This window comes from Paroedura picta, chromosome 14, assembly GCF_049243985.1.
Source record: "Paroedura picta isolate Pp20150507F chromosome 14, Ppicta_v3.0, whole genome shotgun sequence".
NCBI classification, from domain to species: domain Eukaryota; kingdom Metazoa; phylum Chordata; class Lepidosauria; order Squamata; family Gekkonidae; genus Paroedura; species Paroedura picta.
In genome coordinates this window covers 16,918,135-16,924,134 of record NC_135382.1, presented here as the reverse complement: position 1 = coordinate 16,924,134, position 6,000 = coordinate 16,918,135, and the positions used below count along the sequence as shown (strand labels likewise).

The 6,000-nt window shown below is 54.7% G+C and overlaps 1 protein-coding gene across 3 annotated transcripts in view; it reads left to right on the top strand.

Moving 5' to 3' along the window:
* The first annotated feature begins 442 nt into the window (after positions 1 to 442).
* Positions 443 to 6,000, top strand: part of FAR2 (fatty acyl-CoA reductase 2) — a 106,585-nt gene continuing 101,027 nt past the window's right edge. The window contains exon 1 of one of the 3 annotated variants that reach the window (XM_077310686.1): positions 443 to 708. The gene's annotated coding sequence lies outside the window, so the exon portion shown is untranslated. Of the gene's footprint in view, positions 709 to 955; positions 1,233 to 1,734; positions 1,752 to 6,000 lie in introns of those variants that run through there. The other 2 variants (XM_077310685.1, XM_077310688.1) reach the window with 2 other exon arrangements.

Below are 6,000 nucleotides of genomic sequence, written 5' to 3'. Positions count from 1 at the left end.
CTACTACCAACCTCCCTCTTAAGTCCTCCTGCTTCCCTCAGCCTCTGGCTTTCAGGTCTCCTCTTTAAGGTCTCCTCCTCTTCTTCTGCCCCCTCCTCCTGCCTGCCATGCCACCCCCTGGCACAAGGTTGGCTCAGACCATCCGTGCCTATGGTTTCCCCACCACGAAATTCCTCAAAGTCCAAGGGGTGGCCGGTTATTCCAAAGCAACAAGTGAATTTTGGGATTGGCCAATCACAGAATGAATCCCAAAAGAAGACCGCCTTTCTTTTTAACCCTAGAGCAAGCGTTTTTTCTCTCTCTCAGATCAGCCCAGCCCAGCCAATAGCAGCCAGCACCCATTCTGTGACCGCAGAGCAGCACAGCCAATCACAGCCAGGGATTTCCCTCCCGACCCTCCTGGGACATTACAGTTTCTTTGGCCCCTAATCTGCAGTAACAGGATGCTGTGCCCGACACTGACATCCCGCCAGGCCTTAAGCCAGGCACCTCTCATCTCTTGCCCCATCAGTCAACAGAAGATAATCTGTCTGCCTCCCACACAACCATCACTGGGCTCGCCAGAGGATTAACGGAGGTGGCAACAACAGAGGTGGGGCGGGAAGGCGCTGCCGCCGGATAATGAAGCGGCGTCGGGCCACTTGCGCCGCAGAGCCAGGCCGGCTCCGTTTGCTGCGTTCTCAGCGCTCCTGACGGGTCGCGTCCCAGGTAAGGAGCAGCTTGCGGCCGTCGGACATCGCGGGCTCCAACTGGCCCAAATGTTGGACTCCGCTGGTTTTGGATGTTTCAAAAGGGCAAAGGCAGCTGCTGCTTCATGCGACTTTATGCTTCAGTCAATCAATCCCTGGGCGGCCAGCGTGGGGCTCGGGGCGTTTCAAAGCGGGGTGAGGGCAGGGCAGGATCCTTCTCGCCGGGCAGGGGGCGCAGCGACCCTCTCCCGGCTCCTTCCCTGGCTGGGACAGGCGGCCGGGCCGCTCGGGGTTCCGCGCCCGGGAAAGCGGCTTCTCCTCTTTGGGTTTCGTTTTTCCCCGCGCCGGGTCGGCGGCTCCTTCTAGTCGCGCGGGTTGGCGGCCGCTGGCGCCCAAGACACATCCGGTTGGCTGCCGAGCGGGGCGGCGCTGCTCAGCCAGGAAAACGCCGCCGCCGCCCGCGCCGCTTTCGCTTCGCCTCCTGCCTCCTGCCTCGCCCGCTCCTGCAGCTCCGGGAAAGGCGCTCCGGTCCCGCCTCGCACGGTAAGCCCCGAGGCCGCCCGGCCCAGCCCGACGCCTCGCCCCGCCGGCCTGGGGGCGCCTAGCGGGAGTCCGACGGGCGGAGAAAGCGGCCGCTCCCCGGCCCCCAGCCCTGCTCCCGCGCACACCGCCCCTTGCAACCGGGGCGCGGCGGACGGCAGCTCCTCTCCCGCCGCCGCCGGCTGCCTGGCCCTGGAGGAGCGTGGAGCCGGGATTTGAACCCCCGCAGCCAGCCCGGGGCGGCGGCGACGGCAGCAGCGGGTTGCAAGGCGAGCCCAGCCCTTCCGACCCTGTGGCCGAGCTAGCGGCTGCTGCCGAGAAGCCCGGGGGTTGCGCCGCCGCGTGCACGTGTGAACAGGAAAGCGGCGCACACGTGGCGAAAGGCGCCCGCCGGCCGGCTCTTTCGCCGCCAGCCTCGGGAGGGAGGGAGGGGAAAAGCCTCCGAGGGGAGCTCCAACCAGAGTTCGGGGTCGGGGCGCCCAGGGGGTCTGCGAGGCCAGATCTCGGGATGCTCCGGTGTGGGTAAGCCCCAGCTGGGGTCCGGACTTCTCCCGGGGAAGACAGCGGACGGTCAGTTCCTCTGGAGGGGAGCTTTGGGGGAGCAGGCGCTGGGTAGATTTCCGAAATCCCCACTGGCCGGGGATAAAGTGGGTAGGGTTGCCAGATCCCTTTGGGAAACTCCTGGAGGTTTGGGAACGGAGCTTGGGGGAGATAGGGACCTCCGGTGGGGGGGCACACCATGGGCTCTCCCCTCCAAAGCATCCCTCTTCTCCAGGGGAACCCATCTCTGGAGATACTGAAATTCTGGGGGATCCCCAGGTCCCACCTGGAGGCTGGCATGCCTGACTCTGTGGCCTCACAGCCTGGCTGCCCTACTCCAAATCTCCAGGAAGTTCAGAAACAGGAGTTGGCAATTGGAGGCTTTGTAGCTGCAGAGCACTTGGAGCTCTATGAACTGCAGGGGGTGGGAGCCGAGGGGTGTCTGTCTAGGAGTGACCTCCGAGCAGACCTGAAAGGGCCAGAGGGTGAGGCTGTTTCCTGGCTGAGATACTTTTCATCTTTATTGGCTCGACCACCCTTCAGTCCTGGGCAGTGCAAAGGCATGCTGAATTCCAGGCAAAAACGTTGGAGGCAGGCAGGTGAGAGCTGGAAAGTCCTGCCCACCCCCTGCCCTGCCAAGCTGGGCTCCACCTGGAGGGGCAGGGGATGCTTGGGGTGCAGATTCCAGGAGTGATTGTGTAGCAAAGTTGTGTCGTAACTTGACAGTCACCTCTAAGGGCCTCAATAAAGTTGCAGCGGGTGGGAGAGCTGGAGTGCCATCTGGAGGGGGCTGGGCAAAATGCCCCTTGCTCTCCTCTCCACATTCCCGAATGGTCCCTCGCTCATAAAGGGGCAGCTGACTGTAGCATGGTCTGCTGGGGATCACCTGCCCTGTCTGTGCTCAGGCCGGGAGGATGTGCTGTCATTTATGTGTGTTGGGCTGCAGATGGGCAAAACGTGCTGGGGATGTACAAGCTCTACACCTGCCTCTGTGTGGTGGATGCAGTGGACTCAGGACAGCTGTTCTGGCAGAGGTGCAGAGTGAATCATGAAGGATACTTGTAAAAGTGTGATGGGTAGACCCCTGATCAGGATGCCCCAGGTTAGCCTGGTCTTGTCAAGCCTTGGAATCAAAGGAGGGTCAGTCCTGGTCAAGATTTAGTTGGGAGGCCAGGGCCCATTCCGGACACATAGGATAATGCACTTTCAATGTGCTTTGGCATCTGCTTCTAAAGTACATTGAAAGTGCATTATCTATTGTGTGCAGAATAGGCCCAGGAGGCAGGCAACCACCTCTGAAGGTCTCTTGCACTGAAAACCCACCAGGGGTCGGCGTAAGTCAGCTGGGACATGACAGCCCTTCCCTCCACCAAGGGGGGAGCACCACTGCTGTGTAGGCAGAACTGCCGAGGACTGAGCTTGAGGTCCGAGGCAGGATCGTAATCCTGAGCCACTGATTGCCTCGGGGCTTGCGGGCCACTCTGTGGGAGGCAGTAGATTTGTAGTGGGATCTGCCAAGAATCCAATCAGTTCAGTGCCTCCGTGTTCCGTGACCCACGGATCTAACAACCACCATCGTATGTTTGTTCTTTGGACCTCGCCCAATGGCCGGGGGAACCAGGTTCCCCAATTGACTGTCCCCTTGGTAGCCAATCCAGCTGGACCAACTCATGTTAGGAGAAATGACCAGAAGAAGCCGGATGATGGTGTTGGCAAACACGAGGGAGCTTACTGTGCCGTTTTTGTAGTCCACCGTAAGGCACCCGGCCTGTGAAGGAGCAGAACTTTTGGCTTGAGCAGCACGAGGGAAACAGTTGGTGCTTCTCCCATGGGAGCTCAAGTAGGCCCTTGTTGGCTGCTGTGTCTGGAGTGACTCCTGCTCATTCTTGCCTTGCCTGCTCACCCAGGGCCGCTTCCCTGTTTTCTTGGGCTCCCAGGGCAACCAGAAGTCAAGGGAAGGAGGAAGAGCTGGTTCTGAGCCAACTTGAATTTGTCACTTAGGTTGCCAGATAAGGGTTCTTGTGGATGTGGTTACTGAGCCATGCTTGCTGGGTATTTCAAAACAGGGAATTGTAAAGTCAGGAACCATTTCTCCTTATTGGTGTAACTAATTAAATGCATTAGCCTAGGTCCAATCACAAGGCCCCAGTAAGAGCCAATCAGGTTTTCTGGCAGGACACACAGGGGTAGTCAAACTGCGGCCCTCCAGATGTCCATGGACTACAATTCCCATGAGCCCCTGCCAGCAAATGCTGGCAGGGGCTCATGGGAATTCTAGTCCATGGACATCTAGAGGGCCGCAGTTTGACTACCCCTGGTATAAAGGCTTATTGGGTTTGAGTGTTCGGTGTTAATAAAGAGACAAATCGCAGAAGAGGCCTGGGTTCAGAAGCCTGTGACTTCTGAACCCAGAGACTTAACAAGGGCAATAAGAAATTTTTGAAGAACGGTGGGCAAACCGTTTCTCTAACCATTTCAGGGGGCACTGAAATGAAATTGCACGCAGATGAAATTTGCCAAGTTTTATTTTTGAAGTGCAAAAATCAAAATCCTCAAAAAAAAAAAAACTAGAGAAAATTTGGTGATGGCTATAACTTTGAATGGTGGACAGCATGCATTTTCATTCATTCACTCTGGTTTTGATTGCAAGTGACATTTGACCAGTTGCTGCAGAAAGCACCATGTTACCGCACACGCATACACACTAGCAATAAAGTCATTCACACACACTGCCTCCCAGAAATGTATCTCCCTTCTAGTAAGCATGCTTCTCATTTTTGGACCCAGATGTAGAACTCTGCATTCCTCCTCATTGAATTGCATCTTGTTCTCATTTGCCCGCTTTTCCAGCGTGTTCAAATCTTGTTGAACTTTGTCTCTGTCTTCTGGGGTGTTTGCTACTCCTCCCAGTTTGGTGTCATCTGCAAATTAGCAAGTAGTCCCCTTATTTGGATCTTAGTTCTCTCTTCCTTCCATCCTCTGGCATCCCTCTTTCAGCACTTGCTGCAGAGACTTTAGTGACTCCTTTACAAGGAAAAGAGGGCAATAAAAATGGAGCTGAACAGCAACTTTGAGGGCAGCCTTGGATCCAGGTGGGTCTGATTCTATGATTAGTTAATTAAAAAGCGGCATCATAAAATAGGAGAAGAAATAGAAACCTTAAGTTCTTGGGACCAATACTGATTACCAATGTGCAGATCATGGCCCGGGTCATGACTTTATCGCTTCATCCAGAGAGTTTTAAATCAAAATGCTTGGAAGGAAGGAAGGAAGGAAGGAAGGAAGGAAGGAAGGAAGGAAGGAAGGAAGGAAGGAAGGAAGGAAGGAAGGAAGGAAGGAAGGAAGGAAGGAAGGCAGGCTTATGTGTGAAACTCTTGCGGTGCAAGCCTAGAAATACTGTTGAGCACTCCATTAAAAAGCAAACTGGAGATTTGTTTGAGAGCAGCTCACAATTGATGCTCAAATTGCAGTTGGAGCAGAAGAGTGATCACTGGGTGTGGTGTGTAGGGAGACTACCTCCTCATGCCTGGCAAAATGATGGGGAAAATTGTCCGGGGTGATGGTACTGGCTCTTCACATGTCAAGTCACGGATTTGTTTTGAAGTTTTTGAGTCGATCATGTAGCACTTCATTCTTACAGGGTTTTTTTTTAAGTGTTGGTTTTGTCCCTGCTTCAGTTTAGTAACAGAGTTACGTTCAAACCTGTTCCAAGCTTAAAATCTACAGGAGATAAAGGTAAAGGTATCCTCTGTGCAAGCACTGGGTCATGTCTGACCCTTGGGGTGACGCCCTCCAGCGTTTTCATGGCAGATTCAATACGGGGTGGTTTGCCAGTGCCTTCCCCAGTCATTACCGTTTACCCCCCAGCAAGCTGGGTACTCATTTTACCGACCTCGGAAGGATGGAAGGCTGAGTCAACCTTGAGCCGGCTGCTGGGATTGAACTCCCAGCCTCATGGGGAGAGCTTGCTGCATTATCACTCTGTGCCACAAGAGGCTCCTACAGGAGATAGGATGATTATAAACTGTGTTTCAGCTTTAATGGATAGTGTGAGCTATTTAAACAAACAAACAAAAAAACCCTTCTTCTCCAGGGTGACAGGATGGGAACATACTGAGATAAGAAACAACCCTAAATTTGGGGTTGGCTCCAACTAGTATTTCTGCTGGCACAAAGGAAGAAAAGGTCCCCTTTGACCAATATGCAAAACTGGATATTCTGGGAACTGTAA